Genomic DNA, 13,429 nt, shown 5'->3' on the forward strand with positions numbered 1-13,429 from the left:
GCCTTTTTCGTTAGGTGGTAAAGTGGGAGAGAAATACATTTATCATTTTAGCTGATCCTTGCAAGCATCTTTTAGTGTTCTTGGGTTGTTTCATCTTGTTGCATTTTTATCGGACTCTCGTTGGTATCAACATTAAAGATGCTGTATATTGTTTCTAATCCCAAAACTGTGGAATAAAATTAGTCTTAAAAAGGATATGAAATGACACACTGGAAAAAAAGTAACTTAATCTTTAGTTCAGCTCATCAGTTTTAACAAGTGCTTGATCACTGTGCCTTACACATTATGGGTGTCCTTTTCACAACGGTCTCTGTGTGGACTCTGGACGCTCAAACCCATGACTTCTCAACATACCACTCTGTATCCTGGCTTACAGCAGAACACATCCGTCTCGGGGAATCTTCATGGCCAGTGTGAAATCTTATTTTCACTAACTAGGAAAAATGAGAGTCCTCAACTTCACATTCATCGGCTCAATGCATTTCTCTTTGACAGAAATCAAAATTCTAAGCCACTGATAAAATTCTGGTGGCATCCTAAGATTTGTATCTTTCAGCCTTTTACAAAAGGTGTTAACAATGCAAGTGAGGTTAACTAGAATCCTTGCAGGGAATCAGACACTGAGTGGCTCTCTGGCCTGCATCATTATCCGCTGCATTACTATTAACAGCATGTCATAGAGTCTCTTACCCAGCACATTGCAATGTTCACAGAGATTCATTTAGTCAACAGATATGCAGATGGCTGCCAGAACTGACGTTCAGAATGTGAAATTCACTGGCAAAAACATTCCCCAGGCCTCCTAAATACTGAACTTTCACTAGCCCACGGTCCCTGGAAAAAAATATAATTACAGTAATGAAAAGAGCACGCTGAGGGATAAGAGAATAGTAGCACAAAATTTTAATTTCAGAAAGTAGCATGTTGTTAATAAAGAAAACTGGGCAGGTCGTTAAAACCCACGTCACACCTTGCCCCATGCCTCCCAAGGCTCAACTGGCAAGAGACTGTTTTTGAGAAACGGTGGGAACCAGAACTGCTGATTGGAAGAAAAAGCAAAATAAAGGCTGAAAATAAATTACATTACATCACATACAGTTGACCCTCTTATCAGCGATTTCCATATCTGCAATGCAACCAACCACAGATCGATCTGGGGAAACTGAGGACCAACTGTGTTCACTGCACTCCACCATTTAATATAAGGGACTTGAGCATCCTCGGATTTGGGTATCCGGGAGGTCCCAGAACTAATCCCCTGCAGGTACCAAGGGACTACTCTACTTCACTGTAAGGATATGACCTTATTTCCCATAACCAGAATGGCCTTTTAGGTTACAACAGTGAAGAATTTTGCTGCTAACACGTTGAATGAAATCCCTCAAGGGCAGAATTACCTTTGGGACTTTTTGTCCCTTTCAAGATCACTTCTGAAGTATCAAAGCACTAGTACGTCAAGCGGAATATTGTGAAGTGCTCTCCAAGGGATACCAGCCCCCTGCTCAAAGCCTCCAACACCCACGGTTCTGCCTGAGGTGCCCTTTTACTCGCTACAGTCTCTCCTGGGTGAAAGGACTGGACTTGAAATACTGTCAAATATGGAGGTGACTCCACAATACTGATCTCTGGTCCCAATCATCCCCAGACAGTCCAGACTCACATATATGACTGCTTATTCTCTCTGACCTTCAACCCCAGTTTTATATGACCCTAGGATAATCCCTGACTTTCCTTCCAAAATCTACACAAGTCCCCAGAACTTCTGTCTCAGTAAATGGTCCACAATCCAACAACCTACTCAAACCTAAAGCTTACTATGGCTCCTAATTTTTCTTCCCCTCTCCCCCAGTGCCCAAGCCACCAGAGTACCTCTGACCCTGCTTCTAGAAACGTGCCACATCCATCCAGTTTCTCCACCAAAACCCTAGACAGTACCACCACCATGCCTCGCCCAGTCCCCTGTGATGGCCAGCTAGCTGGTTGTCCTTCTTCCCCTCTTGCTGCTCTACAATCCATTTTCTCCATGGCGACCACGAAAATTTAAATGACAATTTAAAAATGCAAATAAATCCTGTCCCACTGCTACTTCAGCAAAGGTTTCCCAATGCCCATAATAAATATCGAGGTGTCCTGTCCTGTCATACAAAGTGCTATGCACCCTAACACTTGCCCATCTCTTGCTCTCCATTCACACCACTCTCCCCTTCCCCACTGCACACAGGTGGCCCAAAGTTGCCCCCTAGTCACTGCCTATCACGTGACCCTATCTGGATTCTCGCATTGTACTTACCACTATATGTTACTATTAGCGTTTATAATCTAACTCTCCCCCAAAACATACATTCCATGAGAAGTAGGAGGCTTCATATTAGCCAGTATATCATCAATACCTAAAAGAGTTCCTACCCTGTGTGTACTCAATAAAGATCTGTTTGGAGAGAGCAGGTGGGTGGACACAGGTTATTTCTCCTTGTCACTTTCCTTGCAATTTTCAAGAAAATGGTTAGTGTGTTACAACAATAATAGAAACACAATTTCCAACCCGACATTAATTGGGATGCCCCTGATGACCCCCGTGTACAGGAAGAGATGCTTCAGAGGCACCATGTGTTTATACAGATGTTTTATCCATGATGGATTTTTGTTTAAGATTAACCACCAATCATGTGTTTTCTGCAAGGAAATTACACAGGAAGAGTGGGTTCCAACCCTCAAAATACTTGCTGCCTCAGTGAAATAAAACCAAGATACTATGTGCAGAAACCTATAGCTGCTTTTAAATAACATTTAGGATAGGTGGGTCTATTGCTTTATAATTCTTCTCTGTAATAGTCTGCCATGGGAGCTCCCTTGGTGACCATTATAAAATAAAGGGGGTAAAACACACTGTGGATTCAAAAGTTATAAATTATTCACTGGGGTCGGCGTCCAAGTAACCTCTAAATTACCTTAGCAAGTTTCTTAACCTCTCCATGCCTTGGTTTACTCATTTCTAAACTGTGGATAATATTAGAACCTGCTGTGTATGGTTGCTGAGAAGATGAAACGATATAAATAAAGCAGTTATACCAGTGCCTGGGATGTAGGGTGTGCTCAAATAACTTTAGCCACTGGTATGAATTATTGCTAAGTTAGTACCAGTGGTTTATAACATGTTCCATATTATGAAATGCTGGAGAACCTCTATCAAATTTCTATTATCATTTCCACATTACAAGGGGCTGTTCAATGACCTCCTCTTTTTAACTGGTCCAAGTCCTTCAGACCCAAACATGCAGGCAGGTGGAGGTGACATAGAATATTTACACTCCACACTTTCTACGCTCGGGGAACTGGCCTGCATTCAGAAAAAGAAGAACCTACTCCAAATCAATAGTCTTCACAAACCATGCACCTGTGGTTAGAAATGTTAGCTGTAGGTATCTCTGACCAGTCAGGATTTGCTTAAGAAAACAAAAATGACCTTGTAAATGCTCTTCCATAAAGACAAAACTTGAACCAGAAAATAACAGTCAAAGTTAGAGTATACGTGACACTTAACATTATAACCACAGAACAAAGTTAGACCATCATAATTCACTTTTCTTATTATTGCTATTATTATGACATCTCAGAAAAAACTTCTAAGACCTTGACACCACCCTAATTCCATCTGGATTATGAAATAATCTTAGAAGAGCATAAAAGCACATAAAATAGAAAGCTGCAAAAGAAATGTAATCAGCTCCTAGAAATATAGCAGTGGAATGATCAGGTTAGCATATAACTACATATCAAATAGAGTTAAGAAGGAATTCCAGAAAAAAAAAGAGAAAAGTCATAGTTGGGAGCAAAGAACTAGATTTGCCTACTAAAAATATGCTTGCTTCAGTGAAGATATTTCAGAATGAGCATTTGTATGGGAAACACATGGTCATTCCATGCTTCACTGATGTTGTTCCTTCTTCTTTGGGTCCTACTGTGTGCCTGGCCTGTGGAAGCTTCCTACCTGCTGGTCACAGCTCAGCTCAGAACATGTGTATGTGTTCAGGGATGGGGGATAAAAATGGTGGCCGGCGGTCCACACCATCCAATGAAAACCATTGTGTGTATATGTGTATGTGCACGTGCTTGTAGCACCAAGTCAGTGAAAGATCATTTAAAAGGTGCTGCACAGCTGTGGATCCTTCAGCAGCTATCAATTAACTTATCAGAAACTCATAATTAAGCCACAAATCTGGGCTTTAGTACACTGTTTTAGACATTTATTTCATTGATTGTATTCCTGCCTTAGTGACCTTCATGAGCTCAAGGCTAGTGCTATCTGTGCCTTTATCTACAAACCTATATATCTATCAACATATCTGTATCTATTTATATCTATCTCTCTATCTACCTACCTATCTGTCTATAGATGTACATATTCAACTGACTCAGAGTTGTGCTCCCAGCATAGCAGGGACTCTGTAAAGGCACATCAGTGCTGTTGTTTGAACATGCACATCCCTGATATCTGCTTTACAGGAAATATGACTTCAGAGTTCTGAGCCTGGTCAGCCCCATAACCTAAGAGTCATGCTACTCTGTGCTATTTTTACATTTAATAATATGTACTCCTTGAAGACAGATACATATGAAATTCCAGTGCAATACTAAGAGTGCGTGTGAACACTCAATTTAAGAAAAGTTAAATGCCAGGAAGAAGCAGACACCTGATCCTACTGCATGGTGGAGGGGGCCATTGGTCTTGGTCTATGTGATACTAGACTACTGTCAACTTCTCCTCCAGTTATCTTCTCGACTCATAGACAACCATCAGGGAGAAACAGACTCCGGAAGGATTGTGCAGTCTTTCCTCTCTAAGAAGTACTATGAATGATGTGCACTTACACTAGAAAGCAGCAAACACTCTGGAAAAACAGTGGAATGAATGGCCTCAGCTGGACAATATGGGGACAGTCCATAATGGCTACCACAAATCTAATTATTTAATTATTGCAAAATCATGAAATAAGCATCTTAAATCAAACATAGCATAATCAGAAGGCTGGAGGAGCACATTCTTATCACACTCTTAAGGACCATTACAGTAAATCACGTTTTACAAAATTTCAGTCGGAATCACTTCACTAAATAACACGTACGTATTCAGTGCTTATTGTGTGTTGAGTATGGGGAAGATGAACACAATCAAGTCAAGGGTTTCCTGGTCTGAAAAGGAAAGACTGCGTGTTTACAAGGAACAGTACAATGAATCCAACTTTAAATTGCCATTGTAGGGACATGCCCAGGAACGTGGGGACACAAAGGATGTGCCACGTAATTTATCTAGCCATGGAGACAGAAGATAAGGGTCTATAGAAGAGGTGACATGTGAATTGAGAATCGGTGAACAAGTAAGTACCCACCTGCTGGACAATATAGGGAAAATTATACCAAATACACTAAACTCTGGTTGGGGGTAGAGGGTGAATAATCCCATTCCTTCCTCTTGCAGACAATCTCATGTACTTCCAGTTCTGTATTCAAATTAGAAATAGGGTTTTTCTTATCCAGTTTGAAAAATCCCAAAAGATCCATCCATCCATCTACCCAACCAATAAACATTGACAGCTTTTATGTCTCAGGCCGTTCGCTATGCCTGAAGATACAGCAATGATCAAATGCGGCAAAAATCCCTGCCCTCATGGAGCCTACATTATGGGTAGGGCAGAACTTATTCAAATGGTGAGGATGGCGGGGGAAGAGGTGAAGTCAAGGCACTGAACCCTTCGGACTCCAGTAGGGAAGGGAGATGAGCAGTTGAGGTAAATGGCCAGAGATGTGGAGTGACACCAGGGAATGGTGGTGTCCTGAAGCCAGATGGAGCAAGTGCTTCAAGGAGCTGAGAAGGAAGGATTATACTGTACAAATGCTGCTGACACTGTCACGTGTGATGCTGCCTGCACGTCGACCACTGGATGTAGCAACATAGCAGGATTGATGGAAGGACTGTGTGGTCCAAGTGGGTTCCAGAGGAAGTGGACACACAGGAATTGAGGATAATAATTACAAACAAATGCTTTCAAGGAATTTTTCTGTACAGAGAAGAGAATTAGGTCATAGCTGGAGGGGAAATTCAAGCCAACACTTCATTTATTTTTAATGGTTTAATGTTTGCATTCCTATTGGAAAGATCCCACAGAGCTGGGAAAATAAAAAGTGATGATGCAAGAAAGAAAGGGTCTTTGAGTAGAAGAGAAGGAATGGGATTTTGGTGTCCAAGCTGGAGTCTTGGCCACAAGTAGAACTGTTCAGAGTGGCCACCAGGTGGGATGTGTGATTGGCCAGTTGGGGCAAGAGCCTCACCATCACTGTAGCAAGGATGTGACTTTCTATGGAAGGAGGAAGAAGAGCTCTCAAAGGCTGTGAAGCTGTGAGCAGGGCGGTCACCTCCCCCCATCCCCCCAAAAAATTCTGAGCAATGATAAACAATTTAGATATACCCACCTAATTCCTCAACGCTGGAAGTGGAAGATCTGATCACTATTTTGAGACATTGTTATACGAGAATATGCTGGTATTTACTTCCCAGAACCTCCTGACCATCTCTCCAACCTTTGCTTTTTCTGCTTTGGTTTAACCAAGAGTGGTTACTGCCCAAGCTTTATGCAAAAGCAAATGAAACAAAATGACTCTGCTCCCTTTGTGGCCTGGGAGGCTAAAACAGACACAAACACACATGAAAACCGCATGAAAGGCCCCAGTGGATAAAACATGAACTGATTAGGTTTGTAACCCTGCAGCTATAGAAGCCTCTCCAATACTCTGATCTGGAGACCACAAGGCAGGAAAACCTCAAGTCCCCTGAAATCCAAAATTCCAAACATGGGGTCATTTTTATGCCCTTTGGAGATTTCTGCCAAAAAAATATCTTACGCACAGTTTAATCAAGGGGGCAGTATCCTCACACACACACACATAAAGCTTCAAATCCAAGCAATTAACCCCACACACCTCTGCCCCTCAAATCGGTGTCTGAGAATGAACAGTACACATATGCCATTCCCAGCCCGACTTAAACACAAAACGAAGGAAAGAACATGGATTCTGAACTTCACCACACATCTGTGACTCACAAATATTTATAGTAGTCACAAAGCCGGGACAATAACACACTTGGCAGTTACTCCCCTAAACAAGCAACTAAAAAAGGCCAAAATTCCAACAGGGAAGAGAACAGGAGAGAAAGCAAGGTTTCCCCAGCTCCCTAACGGGAACTCCAATTTCTCCTCGCGTGGATAATGGAAGCAGACAATTCTCCTGTCCATGGACTTAGCTAATGTGGAGTGAGATGCACATGACAAAACAGATCAGATCTGCATGGGGCCTTTCCAGATCACCTCATGGAGATTTTCCATCCGGCTGACTAGGCAATGGGACAAGAATAATAAGATGTGGAGACCACAGCTTTAGGATTCCAGACTTTATTGAGAATGACAGGCTAAATCTAGATCCCCAAATACAACCACGCAGTGTGTTTAAGCAACAGCTTACCTTGCATCAATAATATACATAGAAATGCATTGCAAATACCACAAAATAGAATTCGTATCAGCACAGCAGCACCACCTGAAACAATGACAGCAAAACTCAGAATTTTACAGCCAACAAATCTAGAAAACTAAGGAAAGATGGAGACTTGAGTTGGGGTTCAATCTTTCCAGGTTCACGTCATCTCAGGAAGAGAAATCTAGCTAATTCTCTATCTTTTGGAACTTATAAACTATGAAACCATTATGGTAGGCACATGAAAATTCATAATGAAATTAATATTTTAGGTAAGTGCTTTAAAAGTCAACAAGTGAAGACATCAACCAATACACATGAGATTCAACCAGTGTTGCCTTGGTCTTTCAGATGCACCACAGAACATTTAATGCAAACACCAAAAGTTAGGAACAGAAATGAAACAAGAGGAAAAACACTGAGATATGACTTAATACTGCTCAGCATAATGAGTTAAGTTCTATTAAATAAAAAATGTGAAATACAGTTGTTAAAAAAATAGGTAAAATGCAAACGTTAACCATTCCCTGACCAAAAGAGGAAAGTAAAAGAATGAAAGAATTTCAGTTGTCTGGGTGTAAACTTGGTCTCTATTTGTAGGATGAAGCAATGTGTCATTGAGATCTCTCATTCCTACAAATATTTTGATTGTCTGAACATATTCCTTAGATTAACATTGTCAGATAACTTTTGTCAGAGAGCTAAAAGAGAGGCACAATAAAACTATGAGAATTACAAAAAATGATAGCTATTCTTAAATAACTGAACTCTTCCCTGAATGAAAGAATTGAATATTTTTAATAACATCAGAAGAAAGTAAAGGAAAATTTTTATTAAATTTCTAAGCACTGGTGAAACAATTATGAAGGAACTATTTGGCAACACTAAAATAAACTTCTTTAAACTTAAAAGGATAAAGCTAACAAGCAAATAGAGTGGGGGGAAATGACAACAAAGGGTTAATATTCTTTTTTTTTTTTTTTTGCGGTAAGCAGGCCTCTCACTGTTGTGGCCTCTCCCGCTGCGGAGCACAGGCTCTGGACGCGCGCAGGCTCAGCGGCCATGGCTCACAGACCCAGCCGCTCCGCGGCATGTGGGGCCTTCCCAGACCGGGGCACAAACCCGTGTCCCCTGCATCGGCAGGCAGACTCTCAACCACTGCACCACCAGGGAAGCCCACGGTTAATATTCTTAAAAATAAATTCTGTTAATATCTGTAAGAAAATGCTGAATCTCAAGAACTAAATGGGTATAAAATAAGGACTAACAGTTCTTTCACACATGTAAGTTCCCTTTCTACTTTCTCTCTGTCTCCCCCTTCTCAAAAAATGGCTAATTATCACAAAAAGTTTTTACAAATCTACCAAATACCATAATGAATAAACAATAGAACATATAAAAGGAAGCAATACTATTAAATTGATTAAAAAATTAATGATGATAATGATAGTAAGGTTTTAGCAAAACAAACTCTCTAACATATTATTGGTGAAGTATAAAGGTCTAGGACACTTCTGCAAAGCCTACTGGCAATCTGATTAAAACTCACTGGCTCTGAAATAGCAAAGCAACTACAGCTATTCTGACTTAATGAATTAACCTTCAATTTTAAAAAAAAGCTTTATAATAGTAGCTGATATCATGAAGCATCTACTTTATGCTCCAAAATTTCTACTCTTCATAAGGTAGTGATAGTGTGAGGTGTAAAAAACCAGAAAGCAGCAGTGGAATCCAGGTGTCTGCTACACTCCCCTTGTCATGATCCTTTCACATTGTCTATGATTTTTGTTAACTGAAAATAATATATACCTCCAGCAAAGAAGAAGCAGTTAAATTACATTATACTGTCTTTACATGATAGAATATTATGATGCATTAAAATGAGATTTATTAACAATTTTCAATAAGATGATATAGGCAAAATTTTATGTCTAGTGTTATTTCAACTCTGTAAAACATTCACAAAAGACTACATTAACTGACAGCAGTGATTGTCTTTGGTGGAGGCATTATGGGTGAATTTTCCCCTTCTTTTACATAATTTCCATAAGTAGCATTCACTATTTTAATCCTTTTTTTTCATATTTTTAAACTGCAAAACTACAACATTCCTGAGAAAACTTTAGATAGTGAATATATGGCTCGTAAAGGGCAAACACCCTCAACCCCAGAGATAATCTACTGAGAGTTTGGTATGTACTGGTCTATGTTCTAGCAGACTTTGTAGCACACAGGCACTTGTGTGCAGAGACGGGGTGTGTGTGTGTGTTTAAGATGAATGGGATTATATTGAATATATTATTCTGCAACCTGCTTTTTCCAGTTAATAAGGTACCATACACAGCTTTCCAATACTTTTATCATCTGAATTTTACTTTTTATATCATTGCCATTAAAGTGAAGAACACTTTTCCGTTACGTGTGGAACAAGTACCAAGGGACGAGGGGCTCTGGAAAAAGGCACATCTTCAAAAGTGATCCTACATCAGGCTCACGGGCTTGCTACAACTACTTATTTCTATGAAAGAATAGGACAGGTCCCTGCTTAAACTCCTTCAAGAAACACAAATTAATTGGCTTTGCTTTACCCGTCTTGCTAGATGATAAGCAGTGAGATAGAGAGTCAAACAAGCCTTGAGGTGTCAGAAGTATCCTTTTGTAAGAAAAAGTTAAACAGAAAAAGTTAAACAAAAAACAAACCCACTTCATCTGATGTATGTGGCCAAGGGTATGGCCATGATTTAAGTATGTCAATCTTGTTCAAACTTGACTCTTGTAAACATCTGCTTTTGCTCAGAATAAAAGATGAAGATTTGATACCAGAACACTTCTGTGCAACATAATTACAAGACAGCCCAAGATAATTGCATATTTGCCCTAATATGTATAAGCAGCAGCATGTATAAGGCTACAAAATAAAAATGTCACATTTAGAAATTATATGGAGACCAAAATAGGAAATGCTACCTGAACTTATTTTGTAAATGAGCTATACATTCTGGATTACCAAATTCTTGATCAGGCCCTGTTTTGAGCAGAGCTATAGTCTAGGTGCTTGGACTTAGACTAATACACTAGAGGCATGCCGACCATGGAAAGCATTGGGACACCAAATGCACTCACTCCAAGGAGTAGGTTTTTGCAGCTACAGTAGACTTCATTAAAAGTGGGTTATGATTAAATTCTGAGCATCCAAGCTAAATTTTGTTAAGGGACTCATACCTACTGGCCACTAAAACACTCTCACTCTCTGCACTGGGATCTTTGAGCACTGCATGTAGACCAGGGCTCAGTGAACTACAGCCTGTGGGGCAAATCCAGCTCAGCTTGACAACAGTCTTTGTAAATAAGTTCTACTGGAACACAGCTACGTTTGCTCATTTACATATATCACCTGTGGCTGCTTTAGGCTACAACACAGAGCTGAGTTGGTGTAACAGAGATGATATGGCCAGCAAATCCTAAAATGTTTACTACCTCACCGTTTTCAGAAAAAGTTGACCATCTCCTGATATAGACTGCTGTTTGAAAAACTGATTTCTCACTATTTATTGTGAGCTTTTCTTTAAGGACCTGAGTATTTCCAGTACAGAATAAAAGTGTGTCTGTCCTTATTCTCAGGAGCCATTTTTTGTGCTAAGAGGTAGTACTGGGTTAGGGCTTAGAACATAGGTTCACATCACAGCTCTGCCTCTGACCGCTTGTCAGATTTTGAGCTGATTACTTAACTTCTCTGTGCTTTCACTTTCTTTCTGGAAGCCTGCTCATTCATTCACTGCCATTTTTAACAGCAGATATAATTGATGCTCATCAACCATCACAGTACCTCAATCTATACAACTGTTGGCTTCTTCATTTCCCACTGGAGCGTCCGACTTACCAAGGAGGGAAGGGATGGAGTGTTTCCTTGATCATGTATCACACAAAGGATCCACAGTCGCTCAGGCAGGGCAGCCCAACTCTCACATACCAGTGCTTCAAAAAAGAAAAGAAAAAAAAACAGAGATTCTATTAACCCGTTTTAAAAGAGGCCATGGTCACTTTTTATCGATTCTGGAAAGTTCCATGAATGCCTTGCACAGCCAGCTGCTTTGGCAAGGCTTAGCACAGAACAACAGAACAACTTGGAAATCACAAATGTGACAGCCCTAGCCTCGCATCCCATGCACCAATGGACTTCTTTCTTCAGAAAAGAAGAAATAAAAATTCAAATATTGTTAATACATGAGAACAAATCTCATGAAACTAATAAAAGGACCATCATTCCACACCTGTTTGAATTACTTTTAGCAGTTTGAACATCAAATTCAGACAGATGGTGTGAATCTACCCATTTTATGATGGCTCTTCCATTCTGTTTTGGGGAATATATTGTACCTTAAGTAATGCATTTCAAAAATAGGAGATAAAAGCAGAAGGTATAGAATAAACTATACTAGATTTTGAGCTTGTATTTTTATTTACATATTAATTTGTTTGATGCACAATATGATAACCTTATTTTAAAAAGGAATTGTAAACCGTGAAAATAATTCACTTTACTAAAACCACGTAAAGTTATCCAATCTGCTCATTCAATTTAACATACAAAAATCCTGAAAACTTGATATCGGAATGTGACGAAAAACTACCACAAAGCACCAGCCTCCCTAGAACCATGTACGCCAGAAATTGAAGAAATGGGTTACTTTCCATTTCATATTCAAAAAAGAAATGTGTCCATTACTATTTAGTGATGCCTGTCACTTCATATATTACAATTTGGGGGCTCATGCTTTTTCTGTTGTCCTAGTTCATGTAGTGTCTTTCTACTCTCTTCAATCCGCAGTTTCTGGCTGCCATAAACCTCAAACACACTGATGTTGCCTATCCCAACACAAACACTTGAGTAGCAGCTGAGGATGATGATGAGAAAAGGGGGAGAAGTTCCCAGAACATTCTGGAACATTCTGGCTAACCCTCTATGCCATGATTCCTACACTGTCTACTTAGTAATAATCTAAAGGCCATCTGCCTGCAGAAGATCAACTGAATTACATCTGGAAATTTAAAAGATTTTCTATCTGCTGAAATGCCATTTGAAAGTCCTGAGGTTCAGAGGTGAGAGGGCAGTGGCTGGGTGACAATGTCTCTCTATGAGGCTCCTGGCCTCCATGAGGTGCCTTTGGTAAGTTCATGGGAAGCAAGTGGGTGATCCAACATATTCAGAACTTATTCAGAACTACCCGGGAAGGCGCCCACAGCCCAGGCGCATTCATGCACTGCAGCATCACTGATCCCTATGAGGTCCCAGCTGAGTCTTTGAAAGGCTGTGACTTCATACTTTGGAAAGGAGGAGGTGCAGATGCAAATCCTTGAGGCCAAAAGAGGAGTAAGGGAGCTCTCCCCAAGGTAAGAAGGCATACTCAGCCCAGGAAAAATTCCTAGGAGCAGCCAATTCCTTTCTCACAACACCAATAATATCTCCTTTGGGTGTGGCAACAAATATGTTAGTTGGGGCTTCTTTATTAAACAGCATGCTTGAATACAACAACTTCCGCTCTTGAGCCCTGAAATCTATTTTACAATTAGTACTAAAATTTCTTTGTATTTGTTTATCTCTTAATCAAAATTTAACTAATAAAGTTGGACAGGTCCACCGGTTACTGCCATGAATACCCAGCAATTCCTACAGACTCCCATGTGTCAGAATTAAATTAAAAACAGGGCTGCTAATTAGGTCTGGAGGCTAAGCGCCCCCATCCTCCCTCAGTGAGATCATAAATTAGCGGATGTCGCCTCTCAGCTAGGACATCCAAGAGTCACGCCTACAGAGAATGGCCAGCCTCTTAAACGGCAAAGGACACAGAGGCCAAAGAACACATTGGAAGAATCCAGAAGCACTGACACAACCCCACGACAA

The 13,429-nt window shown here is 40.3% G+C and overlaps 1 protein-coding gene across 1 annotated transcript in view; it reads right to left on the reverse strand.

Moving 5' to 3' along the window:
- Positions 1-11,463, reverse strand: part of SEMA5A (semaphorin 5A) — a 349,482-nt gene extending 338,019 nt beyond the window's left edge. The window contains exon 1 of the mRNA XM_082652404.1: positions 11,408-11,463. The gene's annotated coding sequence lies outside the window, so the exon portion shown is untranslated. The remainder of the gene's footprint in view (positions 1-11,407) is intronic.
- Positions 11,464-13,429: the final 1,966 nt, after the last annotated feature.

The sequence above is a fragment of the Grampus griseus genome (assembly GCF_964374135.1).
Source record: "Grampus griseus genome assembly, chromosome: 3".
NCBI classification, from domain to species: Eukaryota; Metazoa; Chordata; class Mammalia; order Artiodactyla; family Delphinidae; genus Grampus; species Grampus griseus.